Source organism: Anthonomus grandis, chromosome 5 (genome assembly GCF_022605725.1).
Source record: "Anthonomus grandis grandis chromosome 5, icAntGran1.3, whole genome shotgun sequence".
NCBI lineage: Eukaryota > Metazoa > Arthropoda > Insecta > Coleoptera > Curculionidae > Anthonomus > Anthonomus grandis.
This window is the reverse complement of record NC_065550.1, coordinates 27,672,153-27,696,142: the sequence shown is the minus strand read 5'-3', so window position 1 is coordinate 27,696,142 and position 23,990 is coordinate 27,672,153.

Sequence of the window (23,990 nt, the reverse complement as noted above, 5' to 3'; positions counted from 1 at the left end):
GAAAAAATCGCGGCAAATTAATAGGGAAAAAAATGTATTCATGCTTATTTGCAGATCGACTGTTCTTTTTGGTAATATTTTGGTAATAATAACTCTCTATATGCCTGATTGCCAAAAACATTTCCTTTAAATAAATATATTTTTTTTTTATAAAACATGTTTAATTCTGGTCAAACGCTCTATTATACGTTACAACGGTTTATCCGATTTTAATAGATTAGCAAATTTAGTATTACTCTGAGTGTATTAAAAATGTGAGTAAATCGCATCGCATTTGGTTTTTTTTTGTTATTATATATTTAGTGTTTTGATAATTTATTATATGTTTTTTTATTATTATTTTGAAGCCAATTTCAAGAAAATATTTTTAATAATAAATAAAGTTTAGAGTAAGTAATTGTATTTTAACTATGTATATTCTTGTGTATTGTCTTCTGATTTCATTTTATTTTAGTTTTACCAATTTTATTTTAATTGTTTAATATTTCATCTCTACATATCTCTTAGTTTTTACTGCTTTTAAATGTTGCTAAATAAATAAAATATAAGTATTTTTATAAAAATCTTTTTTTTAGTTTCCAAAAAAATTCATAAATTACGTCAAAGAAATATATGATTTTTATTTCAAATTATTTTAAATAAAATAACACGTGGCTTAAATACATATACTTATAATTACAAAAATATTTATAATGCTTAAGAATTCTTGATACAGGCTTTTAATTAATTAATTTTAGTATATATTGCTAAATGACTTTTGAACATAGACTCTTGTCCCATTTTTAGACAATTGCGTACAATGAAAATATATGTTTAAACCGAAGCTACAAGTAAAACCATGGAAAATTCTGCTCTAGATTATGTCTTTTACCAGGGTAGTAGGTCAAAGTATATTTTATCTATAGAGATTCTAAGAAGAGAACTAGAGAGAACAATTTTATTCCTTTACTTGTATTATTTGTCATTACAACTGCTTGACAAAAAATACAAGTAAAGGAATAAAATTGCAGAACTTCTAATCACTTGTGCGAAAAAACAAGCCAAAAATTAATTTCCTTGAATATTTCCTGCTTTTAGTAGCTTGAAAACTAATAAGAATAAAACATAACGGTAAAACTGAAGACGCTCCGTATAAAAAAGCGAAACTCCTCTTAATGTCCATCGAATAAAATGAAACCAAAAGTCCCGCTCGTCATAAAAAACAAACTCGAACTAATCGGGATAGCACGTAGAAAACTAATTTGTAGTCAAAGGAGCTATACGACCGGTAAAAGCTATCTTAGTTAAAGTATTGGTCGTTTGTTAGTTCTTGCGCCGCCTGAAAGAGCTACTGGGTATTTTACGCAAGCCAAAGACATTTCACCGACAAGATTAACTAAAGGAGGACGTACACAGACCATTTGTTCGATTTTTTAAAAATCTTAAGGTTTGTTTATAGGTTTTTTTAATTACAGGAATATATTAAACATATTTTTTTCCAGCGTTTAGGCCACAGAAGGGTTATACTTGAGTCAGTAGAAAAACGCTTTGTTTACTTTTGATATATTGGTAAAACCTCTTATTCATATATTTAATCTGAGTCTACAATCTTCAATGTATCCAAAAGTTTGAAGTTTAAGCAAAGTAATACTATTATTTAAAAAAGATGCTACAACAAATTAAAATTGTCAGCATTAAGATGAAGTTAGGTTTAACATGTCTAAGCACCAATATGGATTTTTACGTTGGATTATTTTTACTTTGGAAGTCTACATTGACCAATTTTATAAGGTCTTGTCAGTTTGTTCACAATGCCCTTAATGAAAAAAAAAAAAACAAGTAGATGTTATTTATACTGATATGGCGAAGGCATTTGATAAAGTAAAGCTCAGTAATATTATAAAATCTCTTTACAAAAACTACGTCACTATTAACTTTATTTATTTCAGTTATATTTGTAAAATAGGCAACAATTTGTTAAAGTCAGAGATGCTAAGTCTGGTATCTATAGTAGTACATTTCGAATGTCCCAAGACTTCAACTTGGGACCTTTATTATTTTTGATTGTCAATAATAAGCTATTATAAAGGGTGTTTTTTTGAGAGGTATACAAATTTGAAGTGAAATAAAACTATAAAAAAAAATTTATTGACTTGATTTGATGATATTGGTTTTTTTAAAAGATGTTGTTATGCCGTTAGAGCTTAAAAATGATTTCGGGCATATGAGCACCATGGCTGGTTCGAATGTATCGTAATCGGGAAGTCCAATTTTCGACCACTTTTTCAAGCATCTGGGGCCGTATCTCGGCAATAACGCGGCGAATGTTTGCTTCCAAGTGATCCAACGTTTGTGGTTTATCTTTGAAGACATGTGACTTCACATATCCCCAAAGAAAGTAATCGCGAAAAAAAAGAGCGAAACTCGTCTTCGGTATTAGGAATAATAAAGAAAATAGATAAAACTCCTGAGCAATTTCTCACTGCGACTCAACTAATGCAGTTTCACCGACAAATACTCGATTTTGTACTGCAACTCTTGAACCAGTAATTGGTCATTGAGGTTCTAAAGAGAGAGACCCCCTATTAGGGTTAAAAGAGTAAAGGCAACAGGCATAACTCGTAAGCAAATTCTTACTTCGACTGCAACTTCGACTCGTGACTACTCACATACACTACATCTCGGCGATAGTTCCTCAACTTGACTGTAACAGCAACTGTAATCTTGTTAACTGACTAACTTGTTACCAGCTTATTTTACTTAGTAGGTGTAAAAGTGCTTAATCAGTGCATATTTTATCAATAAAGGATGTGAAGAAGGGCATAAGATCATCTAGCATATTGGATGTATGTTTTTTTAAAGTAACTAAAAGCTCAGTAATTTACTAACTTAACTTCTATGATGGGATTTAATAATAAATACTGACATCTTAAACAGTAATAATGTCAGATTACGAATAACGGTTTAACATTAGAAGTACATTGGGCGATTCTTGTAAATTGAACTATATTAGGCTATTAAAAAGATATAACTTAAAAAACAATAACTTACGATTTCAATGTCCGATCTTTGTATGTCCACCTATGCAAAGACACCCAAGTAGCATTTTAATTGTTATGCGTGTGTAAGGATCGGCTCAAAGATAGGATTCGGTGTAAGGTAAGGGTCATTGCTATTGTGAACGCCATGTAACTTCTTGGCACCCATAAAAGCTCGGCGAATATGGTTGGGCCGTACGTGAGGCCTTATGATGTCTTATGGTTCTTTTGGGTATAGATACCATATGAAAAAAACTGTTGTGTAGGAATTAACAGGATGTGAATGGATATGAAAGAGGGGTCTGGCGCTCAATTTAAAAGAAGAGAAGAACAAAGAGTTGAAATCAATAGGATATGTATCCTATGTGCCTATATAAACTGTCTAAAATGTTTTTTTTTTTGGTTTTTCTACCGCAATTTATTTTTCTGTAAATCATCTTAAAATATCATTTAATTCACATTTTGACAGATTCAAATTTAGGAATGTTTTTTTATTGATGAATGAATGAATGTCTTTATATTTATCTATTTAATAAGTTGAATTTGAGGACATATTTTTAGAAACATTTAGTTTTTAAGTTTTTGACGTAGCTATGCTGACATTCATAGACAAAAAATCGAATTTCATTACGATAATATAAATTTTGTTGATTTTCATTGCATTTTATTTTTCATTTCATAATCTAGGTTTCTATGAGAAAATATGTAAAGAAATATCCCAACAAACCTGAATTTAATGACTGCATGAAAAAACCAAATGTATCTAAAAATAATATAATATAATCACCCGCTATTATATATTACAAAGTAAATCTAATGACTATAGAGGACTTAAAAACAAGTTTCAAGATCCAGCTATAGCCCCTAATCACAATTATTCCAACCTTTTTTTTATGTAATTAATGTTTCCTTTATTAGAGCATAAAACTGAATTAGACCATACCCTAGAATAGACTACAATAAAATTTAAAAAAAATATGTCGTGGCTGTATTTCCTTTCATGACTGCTCGTCTCAGGAATTTAATCGGATACTATATCAAATCAGAATTCGCGGGTTTTTTTTATTGAAACGGCGCAGGCATGTAACCTTGATATTAAAAATAGAACTCAAACAATAATAATTGGCGAGGTGAGGGTTGGCTGCATCAATGACACGCCATTTTACCCTTAATTAACTTAATGGCATCAAAATGTTTCGGGGTAGTCACGCGATCCCGGAATGGTCATCGGCAAGCAAGTTCTGCGAACTTAGTAATTTGCTTTTTTTGTTTAATAATATGTGTAGGGGTTGTTTTGTTGTGTTTAAATGACCTACTGCCCCAAATAAATACCATTGTTAAAAAGACAATTTACAAAAAACTATTGTATAGGGGTACAAAACCACAGAAGAAATGGTTTGGAGATATATGTAATAAAATAAGAACATGATTTTAGCAGTTTATTTATAAAAAATTTGAAAAGGAAGAAACCAAGGTACAGAATGACTCAAAAGAATAGGTACAACTACCTGAAAGATATAGCTCTAGATGTCAAAAGAACTCAATATGTGTTTTAAGGATCCAAAAACTAATTTTTAATGCCTAAAATAATATGAAAAATGACTAAGGATCTAGATAAAAGTGTTGCAATAAGTGTTCCATAAAACTAAAAAAAAATAAGACTGCTTTCAAATATTAGAAATAAAACATAAAAGTACTATTATATATACCTAGAATAACATTGACAATTATTCCAAAAATCATTAACAAGAATTTTTTTTTTTGTTAATCTTAGCTAGCGACTCGTTTTGTAACGCAACCTTCTTCCAGTACTCAAATCAAGATTTTTACATCATCTGCATTTGATTTTCCGACATATACTCTTGATTCTCATTCAAGCAACTCTGAACTCTTATCTAAGCCTTTGCGCTTTTATTTCGTTTACTAAACTCGGCCTTTTGTACATATTCTTGAGTTAATCATTCGTTATTATTTGATATTTACCAGTTCTCTTATCTATTATTGTAGTTCTAAAAATGTTCGGCAACATCTTTTGTTTACAGCGTCTCAGCACTAGTTCGTTCTGCTTCGTGATTGTCCATGCTTTTAAATCGTACATAATAATTGGTTTTATTACTGCCTTATATCGATATTTTAGAGTTCATAAATATCCGTCAGGATCTGACCAGATCTTGTAAGGGGAAAAAACAATTAATTTTCGATTCTTGCTTTTATTTCGCTGCTGATATATCCTATATTATATTATTATAAGGTTATGCCCCTAGGTCCTAAAATTGGTTTAAGCAGTCAAAACTTTAGGTGTCCATGGTTATATTTTGTCCTGTTCTAACCCTTGCTGATCTCCGTCTGACAAGCATTTGTTTGGTTTTGTTCTCGTTGATCATGAGCCTACCTTCTTGGTCTTTTTTTCTATCTTCATAAACATCTTTTATGTTAATCGTGCTGCTTGCTACCTTGTCGATGTTGTCGATATACACCAAGATCATTTCTGGCTCTTTATTTATAATATTTCCTGATCAATATTTATTTCATTGATAGTAAAAGATTTTGGCTTTGGAGTTTTCTATCAACATCTTGATTACCTCTAAGATCTTTCCTCGTACCAATATGCCTTCCAACGTTTGCCCAGCTTTTCCCTAGAAGTTGTCTTACGGTGAATATTTGATCTGTTGCGTTCTCTTAGTACATTTGATGCTATATTTAGCAGGGCTATTTTAGTATAGTTCTTACAGGCTTTTTATGAATTGCGATGATAATACTCTCATTGCACTTGGCAGTTCTTACCCGGGGTCTTCTTATTTTTTTAATGGGTTATTGTCCTTTTAATCTCCTCTACTCTAGCTTAAATCTTTTATATACTCCTCCGCTCTTTAATATATCTCTTCGTGTTTCTAGTTACCTACATCTATGTTTATCAGGTTTTTGAATAATTGTTTCAATGCACGAAAGAACTAATAATCTTGACTGAAGATAAGCTTAGATTCATATATCCGCAATGACAACTAATTTTATTTAAATATTAATAATCTTTGTCTTAGTACAGCAATACTTGGCAGAATACGTTTGCAAATATTATTACAATAGAATAAAAGCTTTAATTAAGAATAGTAATCTTTTGATACAATTTTTTAATTATATTGTTAGTTAGAAGTAACTGAACTTAAAATAAGTATAGCATTTACTTTATTAATAATGTGCAGTAGAATGGAACTATAATTTTGACTTTGAAATACGCATCTTCAAACAAAAAGCTAGGGTTTTTGTTACAAAGATTAGTTACGCTTGTATATTTCAATAAGAATATAAAATTTACTGTATCATTGAAGTTGAAAAATGCGATACAATTTGAAAAAAGAAAAGGTACTTTCGCCTACTAACAAATTTTCAACCGTTCTTCAATAGATTGATTAATGAATTAAGTTAGATAAGAAGAACCTCAAATTTCTCAAAAAGTTTTTTTTATCAACAAGTCATTAATACAAATGATAACGTTAGCCATAATTTATAATTTAGGTAATTTGGTTAATTATAATTTAATTTTACCCTATAATTTCTCCATCCGTACATTAATATAATAACATGCTTCTTATTTCATTGTGGAATAAAAGCATATAACAACGTAAGTCTAGGTAACAAAAAATCATATTAACATTAAAAAAATATTTATTCTTTTTGAACAGTAGGTATACCATATCATATATGGGGACTGAATAATTCATTTAAAAAAATTTTATTCTATTCTAGGGTCTTGAGAATGAATTTGCATTAAAACATTTTAAAGTGACACCTCTCATGAGGCATTTACATGCAGTAAAGAAAATGTAAAAATGGAATAAACAATTTATCAAAAAAATAGTACCTACACACTTGCTATTAAATAATGAACTTACATATATGAAACACGTTTAAAATATCCTCCATTTTGATTGATAGCAATCGCAGCCATGCAACGTGTACTCGATCACTAAGCACTTTGAACAGAGAACCAGAATAATGTAAACGGAGAAATCAAAACTGGGTTCATTTTTATCACATACCCTGAAGGATTAATTGCATTGATGGGATCAAATAACACTCGCGGAATTCACAAATGACAAACTACGTTTAAGGCAAATCATTAAATAAGCAATTTGTAAAGGAAAATGAGAAGCTATCGAACCGAGCCTAAATGAAATTTACTCGCTTCTGCTATTGGTCGAAGTTCGAAGCAAGTGATATCACGTGATATTTCCGTGGTACCTTTAACTGGCTGCAAGTAAGGAAATATCAGGTGAAATAATTTGGCATCTTGCAGAGAATAAAGATATAATTTAATTAATCTGTTGTGCATTTTAAAAAAGGTAAATTATTCGCGCTTAAAAAATTTAATTCTCGATTTAAGAAAAATAAATATTTGTGTGAAGGCAATAACAGGAACTTACAGTTTATTTAACTGCAATATTTTCCCTAATGTTAAATATAGCTTGTTCTTGAACCATTACAAATTTATTCCGATTTACGTATGAAATAAGATTTACTTTAAATTTTAAGACAAGTATACATTTGAAAATAAGATTAAGGTGTTCTTATCTCAATGTTGTTACATTAGATTTAAACATAATTACAGTTATTTCAAGATAATTTTTCCAAGAGTGGCTTTACTTTTAAATATAGAATAGGATTTCTTTGTGTGTGCTTGCATTACTTATTTTATGTCAGTTATAAGCTTATTGCTTTAATTTCTTCTAAAGATGTTGGTCTTTGGTATGTAACCCTTCCTTATATTTTTTTCTTCTTGATCCTGCCTCTATTTCTATGTTCTTTATTGGTGTAGTAGGCTTATGTTTTTTTCTTTCTCATTATCTCCCTTGCCTCCGCTCCAAGGTCTTTGAATCTTTAGATGTTTCTATTACTTGGACCCTGCAGCATTTGTAATCTGGGCTTGTTTTTGGTGAGGTCCCTTTGATATTCTTCGTTATACCAGTTTTCTTCTTCTGATTAATGATATTCTGGTCTGTACCTCCTAACTATTTTAGCGTCTAGTTCTAATCCCATACATCACGAAAATACCGAGTTATAGTGGGATTCGAGCAGAGCTATGGCACTTTAAAAATTAGGATCTTCTAATCAATAATATTTTGATCTGTACCTCCCCCCGTATCGTCGTATTATTTTTATTTAATCAGCGATTTTTTTAAATTTTAAACTAAATATACTAGCCTCTTTTCTCATCCCATACCTCACGAAAATACCGAATTATAGTGGGATTCGAGCAGAACTATGGGAATGAGAGCTCTTTAAAAATTAATTTTTCGACCTCGTTTTTAAGCCCAAAAACGGGCTCTAAAATTGTGATATCTCGACTAATATGAGATTTAAGACCTTGCGAATGGTCTCGTTGGATTTGGAAGAACGAAATTAAGACAAAACCTTTGGAATTTTCCCGATAGTGCTCATAGAAGCCGAGACATCGACCTCTAAAGTTTTTTATTTTTCGGGTATACCATGTATCGAATTTTTTCACCAAAAATTGTTTTTTTTCGAAATCAAACTAACTATACTAGCGACTTGCTTTTATCCCCTACGTCACGAAAATAGCGGGTTTTAACGGGATTTGAGAGGAACTAAGGGAATGAGAGCACCTTGCAAATTGGGAAAAAGTCATTTTTCGGTCTCGTTTTTGAGCCCTAAAATGGGCTCTAAAAATGCGATATCGCAGCTAATATGAGAGCTCAGACCTTGCGGATGGTCTCCTTGGATTTGAAAGGACTAAATTAAGACAGAACCGTTGGCATTTTCCCGATAGTGACCTTAGAAGCCGAGATATCGACCTTCAAATTTTGGGATTTTTACTTTTTCGAGCATATCGAATTTTTTCACCAAAAATTGATTTTTTTCGAAATCGAACTAACTATACCAGCATTTTGCTTTTATCCCCTACATCACGAAAATAGCGGGTTATAACGGGATTTGAGTAGAACTAAGGGAATGAGAGCACCTTGAATATTGGGAAAAAGTCATTTTTCGGCCTCGTTTTTGAGCACAAAAATGGGCTCTAAAAATGCGATATCGAGGCTAATATGAGAGCTAAGACCTTGCGGATGGTCTCCTTGGATCCGGAAGGACGAAACTAAGACAAAACCGTTGGAATATTCCTGATAGTGACGACAGAAGCCGAGATACCTACCTCCAAACTAAGAAGATAAAAATCAAGATTTTAACTTTTTTTATATACCGAATAGAAATACCTTCAATTGCCTGGAAGAGAGAATGTTTTTAAGTATCGGGTATAGTGTGAAAAATTACAAATAATTCAAGTCCGGGATATATAACAAATAACTTTAAAATTCCAAACATAGAAGTTATTTCTCAAAAATCCGTAATGCACGAAATATGGCATTTAATACTAGAAAGACATAAAATATAACTTGAAGTTATTAAAAGATATAAATTAAGACTAAACCGAAAGAACTCGAAGCAATCAAGAAAATTTTAACAATAAAGAGATATCTGGAAATAATAGACCAAGATATAGACTGACTGCCTTGAAAGAAGTTTCAAATATCTGTAATATAACAGAACTATGTTGAACATGCTAGAAACATTCACTTGCGACAATGTAAACATGCCAGCAATTTTCTTATAGATGTACCAGTTTCTGGCATGGATCATGTCACCTTTTTTAACATCTGTATGACAACTTATGTGGGATGGTTTTTTGGTATATGATATATTTGCTGTGAAAATATACCACAAATGATCGTTTGATCTCATTAAAATAAAAATTAATATTTAGTTAATAGCATTAAATATATATTTTTTTAACGAACTAGGGGTATAAGAAACTGTTATCTACCTGCAGAAGCAATAGATGAATTTTAAGCCCTTATAACTACTACTACTACTAATTTCATTCACAAACACGGCAATTAAATGCGAAAAAATTGCACCATAGATTAATATTTCTATTCTATATTTCTGTGATATTAAACCGCATAAAAAGTGATAGAACACGTTCGCATCACGTTTTCACGTAACACTAAAGCCCCGGGGCCACACGATGCGTCCAACCATTGGACCCAACGTTGGATCCAACGTTCGATACAATTTTTTGCACTTAAAGCATTTGGCAAATGTGTCTGCTACACGATAGGTAACGTCCTTTTCAAGATTGGAACCAACATTGTATCAAAGGTTGGTGTATCGCCGTCAGTGCAGTGCTGTTTCATTTCACTTCTTTACATTAAAATTTTTAAAATGGATAACGAAGGCGTAACAACTGCAGTCGTTGCAAAATTATTGCAACAGAAAAAACAAAAAAGGCGTACTAGGAGGTGGTGGATGTTATCTTTAAATAGAAGCAGAGAAAGGTAATAATATTGTGAATAATAATAAGTTAAATTTTGCCCCAGATATTGAATTGTAATATATTGTAGATATAATGGCTTAAACATGCTTGCGGATTTAAAAAGAGAACCTTCTGGAAAATTTTAAAACTTTTGTCGAATGTCAGCCGAAGACTTTGAAATAATATTAAATAAAATAGGACCAAAAATTATAAAAAAAGATACAAATATGCGAAAAGCTATTCCTATACAAGAACGTTTAGCGATAACTCTTCGATTTTTGGCCAGTGGAGACAGCTATACGAGTCTTGGTTATTTATTCAAAATATCACACCAGGTGATTAGCCTTATTATTGTACCTGAAGTGTGTAAGGCCATCAATAAAGCATTTAAGGATGAAATAAAAGTAAGTATTATTTAAGTACTGTTTTTATTTAATAATAAAAAAAGATTACAAAATAATAAAACTAATAATGGTTCTAAAATAAAAACAAAATAACATATTAATAAACCAACATTCTAGATATAAAACTGTAAAAAAAATATATATTTCTAAAAAATTATTTATTATGAATGATTATTATTTTTTTCGCTCAAATAAAACAATCAAATCTTCTTGAAAACTGCACAACACTGACCTGGTGCTGAAAATTAGTAGATAACTAAACATCTGGTGTGGCCGTATGGCAAGTCGTGTGCCGAACGTTGGAAGCAGCCTTTGAAACGGGACAAATTTACCGATTTCGGCCCGAACGTTGCGTGTGACCAACGTTGGACACATGTTTGTCACCAGCGCACGGCTACACGATGCGATAAATCGCTGTGCGTCCAACGTTGGAAGGTACTCGACACATAGTGTGGCGCCGGCTTAACCAAATACATAAAAGCGGGCATTAAGCCGGCAAAAACGGTCACTGCAGCAAGTGCTGCCAACGTAAATCTGGTGTCTTTTAGTTTCTAACCAATAATTAAAAGATGACTATGTCAGTTCTATGGCGGTTAATTTAAATACATAATTTTGGGATACTTTTGCAAAATTTGTTTAGAGATTTAAACGTTTAGTTAAAAACTGAATATTTAAATTTATTTATTTGCTGCATAGCATATATAGGTATATAGTAATTGTTAGCATTTGCAGATTTTTCCTACTTTTTTTGAATATACCTCAAAAACCTTTGATGTCAAATATTTTAATTTTTTATTTTATGACAGCACAGATTTAACTAGCTAACGCAATTTTGCGTTAAATCTTAACTAGCTAACGCAAAATTGCGTTAGCTAGTTAAATCTGTGATGACAGCTAAAACTTTCACATGCGTGCAAAAATGATTTATTAAAATGTTTCTAGAACATCGTATGAGAATCTATGTTAACATTGGGTCATAAATGATACCGGTACTATGTTTTTGGCATGTCCTTTGTTATCTGGGATGTGGGTGATATACAAAATTGTATAAAACACATATGGAAAGGTAGTAAATATCGGCAAACTCTATATGTTTGAAATGTATAAAAAATTGCTTTAAAACCTCTAGGATATAAAAAGTATTTCATAAATCCTGAAAAAAATAGTAATGGCATTAAACAGATTAAAAAAAGACTTGAATGAAATTAAATAGAAATTTTAAAGCTTTCAATACCTGAAACTTTTAATTAATATTTCTAAAAGATTTGAAGACATACGATAAAACAACGTCAACTTTTTTCTCTGGATAAATATTTCTAACGGCACACAATCTACAGGATCCCTGCAAATCATACCCTGCAAATTGCCTTTTAAGAGGTTTCTAATACTGTGAAAAAACTATTTACATATTTGATGCAAATCTAACTTTTTCTTGCTAATTTGATATTCTTCCGGTTACCAAACTGCTCACGATTATTCCAAACCGCAAAATTCAAACGCGATATTGATAGAAATTCTTCAATATAAATAAAATTCACACACCCATATAAGGTTCCGCGCGTCTAGGCAATTTACTCTATGATGGTAAAATGAAATGGTGAAATATGGTATACCGGAAAATATAATAGAAAACCGTTACAGAGAAGCCGCCTCAAGAAATATTCAAAATACCTATAAAATGGTTAGTATGTTTGTAACTAGGTACTTAGTTAAATCATGTCTGGCTGCGGGGAATTTGTTTCAAAATTCAATAAAGGTGCCTTTACTTATTACTGTATTTTCAAGAAATGAAGATAAGCAACGGATTTAGCTAAGTAATTATCCATATAGGTGGTCCCAAGGGGTTTTTTGTAGTAAGCAAATTTCCATACCAAAAGTAGAAAAACCAACAACAATTTTAACATCATTAGTACCGGCGAGTACCCTCAATGTTAGCATAACTAATTAAAATTTGCATTTAAAACGGTCCGAAAGGAAACGCACTTAACAATTCACACATACCGGTTGTGAGTATCTTTTCTTGTGCATACCATAAAGCACCTCACGCACCGTACTTCGCCTTTATCAGCAGTACCGAGTGGCATTTACAATACCAATGACCTTTCCGCTAAATTCTGCGTTGTACAGGGAGGATGTCAGTTCAGGTTAATGTACTATGTTACGTTTTTTAAGATTTTCTTTTACTGAAATATCATTTTCACTATATCCAACTAAACTCTAACTAATACCAAACGACGATTAAGACATCTCGATTAACGTTATAATTGAGCATTTTCTATTAAAGTGAACAGGTTAGTGCTAAAATCTTATTTTAAGTTGTATAGCCATTTCTTGTTTTTTTTTGGATTTATTTAAAACTTCTTGTCTCAAAAAAATCTTCAGCCTCCTAAGAATTTTTTTACATATTCAGGATATCTAGAGTAATTTTTCATTTTATTTCAGGTACCTATAGGTACCCAGGTATATAGTATAGTATTTGAAGTATTGACGTATATTTTTGTATAGTCTTTTGAAGCTTTAAAGGTTTTTTCATTTTCTTTAGGATGTTTTGCAGTTAGGTGTTTAAGGTTGGAGTTGGAAGGTGAAATGCCCAGGATAGTTTTTTTTTTTCGGCATCGCTTTCTTAATAAATTTTATTATTTGTTCTTCTTCCAAAACTTTAGACTTCTTTGGGACATATCCTTTTGACTTTTAAAAAAGTCCATATCCTTTTGAACTTTTAAAAAAGATATGAGACGATGGTATTGCGAGATGTCTATATTTTTATAGACCTTAGGGTAGAATTGGTCCAGAGAGAGTTCGGACTGTATTTTTCTGACTAAAAATATTAAAATCTGTTAACCATATGTACCTATTAAAATAAAATCAATAACTTACCAGTTCCTGAAAATATGCCATTAGAACGGTTTCGGTTATTTGAACAATAGCATTGGCATCTTTCCAAATACCAAATATGCCATACTCCCGATCATACTGTTGCCTTGATTTAACTGGCAAAAGGTTTTCGGTCGCTTTTATGGCCTTTTCTCTTATATTTTGTGGAATTTCTTTCATTTTAAGCAAATATTTAAACAAAAAATGCCAACTGACTAACTGACAGAAACATCAAAGTCAAACTTAAATAATCACTGCAAGTCACTTGATAAATTTCTGTAGGTAGGTATGTACGTATACCTACCTGTACAGGTAGACCCTATTTTTTAATTAATATTAAAATTATTTTTGTTTCTAAAAATCAATTTTTAGGTAAAACATAAAGCATTGTATGCACCTTGGGCATTGTTAGACTCTAATGCCGATCAGGCGGAAACCTAGCCCTCGGGCCAAAGGCTCTTCCACCTTCCGGGCATTATCGTCCTTACAATGCCCTTGATACATAAATAACTAATTTAAATAAATGAATTAAAAAAAAATTAATTTCAAAATAAAACGTTTGTTAAAACGTATTCGACATAAGGTCAGTCCAAAGACCTCTTGGCTTGCCGGACATAAGACGTACGTGTACATATATTCGTGCTAAACCTATAGTTTACGGAGCTTCTTCGGAAATAAAGGCGTAACCCTTTCAAAAGCAGAGGCGGCCATACAAATACTTAGGTAAATAAAGGTGAATATTCATTAAACAAACATTTAATATAACTAACATGAAAAACAACGTTGAACAGCATATTGGAATGTCACTATAAACTGTTTAATGTCATAATGAACAAATTAAGTCAACGTTGCAAGTGGTGTGTCTGACAACCCTACTACGAGAAGATATGATAAACATTCTGTGAAGAAAGAATATTGACTATTGTTGTATTAAAACGTCAGCTTGTCATTGTATCGTGATCTAATTTGGCACGTGGCTGTATAATAGCCACACAAATATCTACAATCTAAAACACAGAATTAAACAACGTTTTAATGACTAAATGATACTAACACTAAAAAGAACGTTGATCAGCAAAAGAAATAACCACTGTCAGTAATATTTTAATTATAAATTAGACTTTTTATTAAGTCCTTAATAATCACGTTGTGTAGTTGTAATCAGACTTTTTTTTATTAATAATTTAATTTTTATAAAAGTTGAGTTTCTCGTTTAAAAGAATACCCTTGTGATGCGCTCCTGGCGAAACCCGCTTATTTAAAACAGGTATTAGCCTAAGAAGGACTTAAACGGTAGTACGGTTTTTGCACAAGAATACATTCACGTAAGACTGCTAATTTTCTTACTCAAATATTAGAAAATTACTCACAAATGCCTCGTTCTGTCTTAAGTAAACGTTTTTTTTTCAGAAAAAAAGCGTGGAAGCTGGTAAGTGATTTCCATATGTGTATTACGTGGAATTTGGGTTTTTTTCCAGGATTGAGTTAGCTACTATAAATGTATTTGATAAGAGCCTTAAATCAGGTGTTAAATTATTTAATGATACCAATCTGTATTTCAGTTTTCAAGGCAGCAAACAAATTTATCTCTTTTGGTTATAATGATATTGTCCGTATTTCACAAAAAATATGAATGTCCGGTGATTTTTTGAAGGTGAAATTATTTAACTATTTTTGGTGTCAAAAGTTTTTTTTCCTCTGATTTTTCATATTTTGCACAAAAAAAATTAAATATTCTTTTACTATACTAAATATCTAATATATTTTTAAAATAATGTATATACATTATAAATTCTGTGTAAAGATCAAGTATATCAGTCATTTTTTCATAGTTTTCAGGAGAGCAATTTTAAGTTTTACTGTTACGTACGAATTCGGTAATATAATATAAAGTGATTGTCAAAGTGTTGAATATTCATTTAGTTTTCTGATTCATAATATAAAATACTATCAAATTATTCATCATATTTGTGCTAGACGTTGTAGGTAAATTTTAATAAAAACATGATAGTCTATGACTATTAGATCCAATAGAGACAAAAAACCATTCCTTTTCTTTCAGTTGATGCGCAAAGAACTGCTGTATTATCGAGCAAAAGTCATCAAATCTAGTGATAGTCGACCTCTTCTTTTACTCTTTTTAAATCAAGCATTTTAAATGATGCTTTTTTTTTAAGAATATACCCAATAACTATAATTATTTATGGACATTGGTCACACACCATACTTATTATGGAAACTGATCAATAATTTCAACTATTGTTAATTCTAAAAAAGTTGATTTTGAAACCTTTTCCACTTAGAGTTTTAGTTTTCTGGATAAGCTAGATTTAAAAAATTATTGGAGGATTAATCCAAAAGGCTTAATTTATTTGTATTTCAACTTACATTACTTACAATCTCTCTTAAATTATATTTAATTTTTTTCAAACTGTTTCGCAGCAACCACCCCGAAGAGTATTACCATAATTGATTTGAAAATTTGCGAAAAATTCACATTGAAGACCAAAATAGATAACCTTAAGTTCAGGAAATTTTTAATACTTTTTTTAGTTTTTAAAATTGAATATCATCAACTTTTGAACTAAGTTTTTATGTGAAAATCCAAATTTAACTTAAAATTATTTTCAAGTGCTTAAAACGATCAGTAGCCAAAATGTTTGTATTAAACCTATTTAATGATATATTATGAGATTGTAGTAGAAAACAGTATATTCTTATATAAGACAAAAACTCTTTCTAGGTCTCTTTGATTTTTAAATTTGACATTTTTCCAGGAATCGGATTTACATAATATGTACAATAACTGTGTCATCAGTAAACGCCCTCCGATGGGATTTTTGGCAAATCATTAATATAAATACAGAACAGCAAGGCTCCTAGTACTGTAACTTAACTACACCCCGAATTTCTTTCACTTTACTAATAGAATCAATTATCTTAATTATATTAATTAAATTATTGTCATCTTTTTGACAGGTAGCACCTATAACAAATATTTTAAATTAAATTCATTCATTATCCCAACGTTTTGCAGTTTCTCCATTAAAAGATTGTGGTCAACTGTATCGAATGCTTTAGCGAGGTGTATAAGTACGGCTATCTTTTCACTTATTTCACCTTATTTTCAAGATTCTTGTGTAGTTTGAATGTATATTATTCGATATTTAAATATGATTTAAAAAACTTTTGCAAACTTTGATATTAGGCTAATTGGTCTATAATTTGTCATTATATTCTTAGCTCCGCAGATTTGTGACAGATATCTTTAACAGACGAAAACAATGAAAAACACAAAGTCACGGTCTCACAACATTTACTTAAAGATACACGTGTTTCGCTCTATTCAGAGCATCATCAGGCCTTAAAAAGCCACTAACGTTGGCAAAACAGTAAATAAAACCCTGGTTTTAACTTGAATAGAGCGAAACACGTGTAGCTTTAAGTAAATGTTGTGAGACCGTGACTTTGTGTTTTTCATTGTTTTCGTCTGTTGTATACGTCGGTCTCTGTGAAAAATGGATGAGATTTACTTATTAGATATCTTTAATTTAAAACGGATTTCTTCATGTTACTAATAATAAATGTAAATGATTCATATATAAAAGGTGCATTTTCTTTGAATAATGTTATCAATTTTTAAATTTAATTATTTTTATCAATTTTATTAATTTAAAATTTATATTAATGTTTTCCTGTCCTGGAGATTTATTGTACTTAATTTTCTTAATTAAATTACTTTAATATTTAAGATCCTAAATAATCAATTAATATAATACATTCCATTTTATCTTAATTTGTACATAGACGTCCTTATTTGCTTTCTTGTTGATTAAATGTAAATATTTCTGAAACAGTTGAGTTTTGACATAAGGTGTGTTATACGAAACTTGCTTGGAAATTCGCCTATATTTCATAAATGCAATAAAAAATATAGCATTCCATTTAAAAAATGACCGATGACGTCATATCTTTTTTTTTCCACCCTGTATACAAAAATTTACGTGAAATAATGTGCAACTTAAAATGAAAATCGACGGGTCCGAGAGTTTTCTCAAAAAATCATGTCTCTAATTTTTATCAAATTTAGGCAGTCACTATATATGGTTTTGTCATCTAACCACAGAAATAAAATACTACATCAATATTACAAATTAGACTTTTAATTATCGTTCACTTTTGAAAATAAATCAAATGCCAAATTTAATGCACGTATTTTTTTAAGTATCTGATTTATTCATGTTTCTGATACGATAGAACTAATCCTACTTGGCAGCAGAAAGAAATAATTTATTACGAATATTAATATATATTGATTAAGAGAATAACCGACGTTTTTTGAAATATTATTAATATATATAGAGAATATTTACATCTTATTTGGCTACTAGATATAAATAATTTATGACATGATGTTTTTTGTCTGTAGGTTGTTCGATTAAATAAAAAAATCATTATTTAACAATGATTCAAGGCATGAGCATTAGAGACTTATTCTTTTGCATGAAAACCCATGTAAGACCAAAAAAACTGCCGATATTTATGAAATGATACGTTTTCCATTTGTAGTGCTTTAGATAAATAAAAAAATCAATATTTTAAGTTGATTCAAGCTAGATCATGCATAGCTAAATCCATCTGAGGCCCAAGAATCATTGAGTTACGCTATAAAATAATATGTTTAATCTATAAATTACTTTTTTCCTCTTCTTCTTTTTCTTCTTATTCCTCTTTTTTTTCTTCTTTTTCTATTTCTTTTTCTTTCTTTTCTGATGCCGTACGCTTCTTAGCGCTTTGGCATTGTGTTTTCTGAATTAAAAAAAGTGTTCCACCCACGGTTCTTTTAAATATCGTGCAGGCATCAGTGATGTTACATCAGTTGCGGTTATTGTGTAACCAAAATTATTATGTTCGTCCTAGTCCTCTTTTTCATGAGTGCAGTTTTTAGTCAATTGTATCTAGGACCTCGGAGAATATTTTGGCAGAAGCAAAATATTAGTAGAAGAAATATTAGGCATCCTCGTTGCCGAACATGCTTCTACAATAGAATTTCTATAACTAGTAAATGAAATGCAAAATTAAAATTATGCCGACGTAGGATAGGACATAGTGACAGAGAAAATGATACTCACTTTAGGCAATCTGATTATTCACTTTCTGAATCAGAAGCCCAGACGATATCTTAAACAACGATTTTTTAAATAAAAAAAATCGGAGCAGCATAAAAATTACGAGAAAGGCTTTTTGGAATAAAGACATTTTATAGCATCTTGTATAGAAAAAGCAGCAGTATAGCGAATAGAGTTCGTAATAGAGCTAGGAAAGCTAAAAGAGTTGTTACATACCTTTATTCTTTAACTTTAAATGGTGCAAAAGAAAAAGAGTTTGCAAACATTTTTCTTTAATAATTATATCTCAAAATTTTGTAGACTGTGGCGTGTTCGAAAAACCCTTGCAGGTTGAAATTTAAATTAACAGTCTTCTATGTCACGAGTCGCATTACAGCAGAGAAAAAACGAGTTATAAATATTGAGATTGTGACCTAAATATGACCAAAATGTGCTAGCTTTACTCCAACTAGGATATAGCAGTGTAAATTGGAAAATTGTGGCTTTATAGATATATATAATTTTGCTTTTTTGTCTGTTGGATATAGGTAAAAAAAACTGCTTTAATTGATACAAGAAACTCATAGGTCTTTATATACTCTAGGGTTTCTTTAATATTAAGTATTTTTTCTCTCTTTCCTTTATTTTGCTATAATCATCTATAGATGGTTTGTATTAATTAATTGTATTAATGTATTAATTAATTTCCTGTATTACTTGGTATGGAAATTAATTAATACATTGTTATTGTTAATTATTATTATTGTTAACGGAGACGATCTAGAATATATAGTTCTAAGGATGATTTCATAAAGATCGAAACGTCGACAAAATATGCAACTGGTCGTCTGACGCAGTTTTCTATTGACTCATATCCAACAAAACCAAAAAGTTAGACAAACTTATAAACTGAAGTGCCGAGAAGTTATTATTTAATTCTGACATAAGGCTATTATTTAAAACACCTACAAATGATTTTTGTGTCACCTGTGATGCCTATCCAGTGAAACTTTAAGATTGCAATAATCCTACTGAACGTCAACTCTTGCATTCAGCTTGAAAGACAATCACAAAAATTCCATTGATTCTTCTTAAGGAGACCAATAATACAAAATTGACAAAAAAAAAGAATATATAAAAAGTCACGGTCTCACAATAATAATGGGCTACACGTATTTCGCTCTAGCTAGAGCATCATCAGGCCTTTAAAAATCATACACAACCTTACCACTAATAATTGATCTTAAGAAGTGTTTGCTAACTCGTCTGCTCAAAAATGCACAAAGCTTCTACTTCCTTAAACTCTGGACCTTTATTAACCTTAAGATGCATAACTCAACTATTAATAAAACCTTTTGTATGATATGAGATAAGACTGTTTCTCGCAGAGGTAGAAACAAAATTTCGATTGCAATTTTAAAATAGCTATCAACTTCACCTTTAGATAATCAAGTTGAAGAGTTGACAATATGGTTAGACAACTGTCCATCCTAAAATAGGAATTTAGTAATTATTATGTGTTTTTTTGACATTTTTTCTATTTGTTTAAGCTCCAATCATCAACCATAAAAAAGTACTCAGAAGTCAGACATACATCTTGAAGCAGACACTCATCATGCATTAATTGAGAGATAAGTAAAGAAAACTTCTATTTTTTAGATATTCACTGCATGGAACTAGCAACAACTTATTAGAATTACCTCTCCAAAGCATTCTAACAGGATAAAACGAACGCCACACTCTAAAATTACGTTTTTGGTGTCCTGTTCGCTCTGAGGTACAAATATAAGCATGACTACTATAGAACAGAAAGTGAAAAAACGCACATTTTATCTATTTTTGGCATTAAAACCCACCTCAGCCACATTTACTTCAATGAGTACAAAATTATTTTATTGAGGTTGTTTTTGTCACTTTAGAATTTGTTTGTAAACATTTTAGTCTCAATTTTTTCCAAAATTGGTTTATTTTATCAACAAACCAAATAATAGCAATTATATTAAGGTATATAGTTATACAGTTGATTTCTATGATACACACTCTACTTACCACCTTACTCCTTTTATTATACAGAAAACAAGTTTAGACATAAAAATTAATTATAAAAAACCATCAAACCAAGACAACATTTTACTCACAATTAATTAACGATTAGTTTTAATAAAAATGAAAAATAAAAGAGGTGACATGCGGCGTCCGCTGGTAGTCAAGAAGATCTCAAGCAGAGCAGCAAACTCATTTAAATAATACAATGTCAGTTAACTCTTAGTAGAATCCTATTGCTAGAGCGTAAGAACTATAAATGGTATAAGTGGATTTTAATAACGATAAAAAAAGGATGCACAGACAGCCGTACCTACACAATGGGGTACTTGTTTCTTGTTATTCATTTTCATGGTTTAAATAATGTAAACATTGGGAATACCTATTAATACGTATCATCTTTCATGGTGGTTCTTGGGAATACTGACTTGAACCCCTCTCGTAAACTACCTTGAACTTTCCTTTGTAATATTCATGTTTGCTGCGGCATACTGTCGGTCTAACAATTGGATATTTGTAAATGATTAAGGATGGAAATTTTTTAATTTAAATGTAAAGAATAAATATATAATAAAAAAATTACTAAATAAGGAAATTTCATTATATAAATTTGACCGACGACTCGATAGTGTGATTTTTACCTTTTCCAAATTTACCAGAGGGAAGCAAACATCTAAAATATAATTCTATTTTCCTTACTTTAAGTCATATTTTTCAGCTCATTTTACACAAATTCTACTTTATCATAATGATTAGTAGTTCAGCTCTTTTACTCTATAAAAAATTTAGTAAAGCAGATAGCGATATTAGTTTTTTATATTTATAGTAAGTTCATCATCTGGCTAAAAATTTAGAATATCATCAAAGCCATAATTTTTATCAAGGAAGGTGTTCGCCGTGTACCTTTAAATTATGCACAAAAATAAATAATTTAAATTTTTATCACCACTGGTAAAAACGGATTCAATTTTAAGACATCTTAAAAATATATAAATAGAACTCATTATACCTAAAAGGGAGTTACAACCTGTACTAAAATAATAAGGGCTTAGAAGGTGGTTACATTGGAAGCTACGAAAATTCTGTTACCACTTGCATCTTCAATGATCTTTCCTTACAAAATTGGTTTACAAGAATAATGTTCTATTACTTCTGTAGATTTAACAATTCTATTAAATTTTTTAGTTTTTCAACGTTTTTATTATAGATTTTAGTCTGAGATTAGCCTTAGTAGCAGAAAATTTTAATAAATATGAATTTTTCTGTATTAAGCTACATTACATTTTACAGTATAAATCATAAGAATCATAGTTTCTTAACGGAATTTACCATTTCATTATGATCTTTTAAAATTCTTTGATTTGAAATGAATGATAATGGATGAGATATGATATCTAACTTGAGAAAAATATTAAATTTTGAACTTCTCCTTATCTCTATTATCTAGTATTTTAATTATCCACTGCAAGCTTAACCATATTTAAATGTCCAAAGCCACTTTAAAGACATATTTCTTTTGCCAAGGAAGATATTCGTCATGTACATTGTAATTATGCACAAAAATAATTTAAAATTTCATCCTTAATTAAAAAAATATGGTAAAAATATGCACACTTTTTAAGATATTTAAAATAAATTAGGAATATTTTTTAAAAGGAATATAGCGGCTGAGAATGTATTTCTCAATAATGATTTACTGTATTGGAAGCATTAAAAATATTCTGTTACTACTTGTATAACCTTAAAATGATTTTCTATATTAAATTGTGTATTTGTTATTGAAAATTTCATTGTTTGTACTTTTTTAGCGTTTCTATTGCAAAATTAGGTCTTCAATAGATCTTGATGTCTTAAAATAAAAAAAATATTGAATATTTCACGTTTCATCCACAATTCATGTCTCCTTTATAGCCTAAGTCTTAAAAATATTGAATCTATACGCATTTTATCACGATTCTTTCGTCTGAGATAAATTGTGATATTTGAAAGTGAGAAAAAAATTAATGTTTTACTTTTCGCCATCTCTACAGTATCTTAATTATATACTGTAACCTAAATAAAATTTTAATTTTAAATTAAAAAAATATTTTTTTTTGGCAAAGAAGTTGCTTCTTGTATACATTTAAATCATGCACAAAAATAATTTAGTGTATTTAAAGTATGCAAAAAAATACTGAAGTTACCTAGAAGCGATTAAATATTTGTATTATAAGGGATGATACGGTGTTTTTGGTAATAAATTACTAAATTGAAACTGGCTCAAAATTCTCTATTACTATTTGCATCATGTTTAAAGTTATCTTTTTTTATGTAAATTTGGCTAACGAAATGATTTATTATCATACCTAAAGATTTGAGAACATTATGATTTTTTTTGCGTTGGATATTTGAGTCTAGGATTATTCTGAGAAAAATACGTAGTATGTTTCTACGTAATTTTTACATTAAAACATCATCCTGATAGTCTATGATTCTTTAGATTAATTATGTCGAATACAATATCTAAATAGGATAAAAATATTAAGTTTTTAACATTTTGAAAAAGCATAGTATTAAAATAATACCTTATGGTACTTTGGTCTAAAATTGTTTGTCGAGAAAAATACTAAATAGATCAATTTATCATCATATTTTGTATTACATTATATTTTAAAATATTCTTAGCATGGTCCTTATCATATCTGAAAGGAAGAAGAGTCTTATAAAAAATGTATAATTTTTCTTACCTTATTTGGCTCAATATGCAAAAAATCCATTACCCGTTTTATGCTAGAAAATCAGGAAAAGTGAATTCTTTTATAAAAGACAGATCCCACTTTGATATGAGGGTGCTTATTAGAAATATACTCATCCTTTACAAATGTCCTAAAATTGCTTTATAATTTGTTTAATAAATAGTTTATTATAAGTATTATATTATTATAAGTATTTTTATAGTTTAAAAAAATTGATAAGGAAAGGGTTATCATATTCATTTTAATTATGCATTTAGAACGCACAAAATGAATTCTTGATTATTGCACCTTGGCTGAACAAATATTATTAATTATTTATTAGTGATAAGAAAAAAATCAGTTGTTAGTTAACCATTAGCTAGTTATTCCATTAATTTATATATTTTTTACGCATAACCTTTATGGGCATGAAAGTTGTTTATTAATTATTTCTTATTTAACATCATTTTAAAGTATTGTGATGAAGTATTTAAACAGCTAAT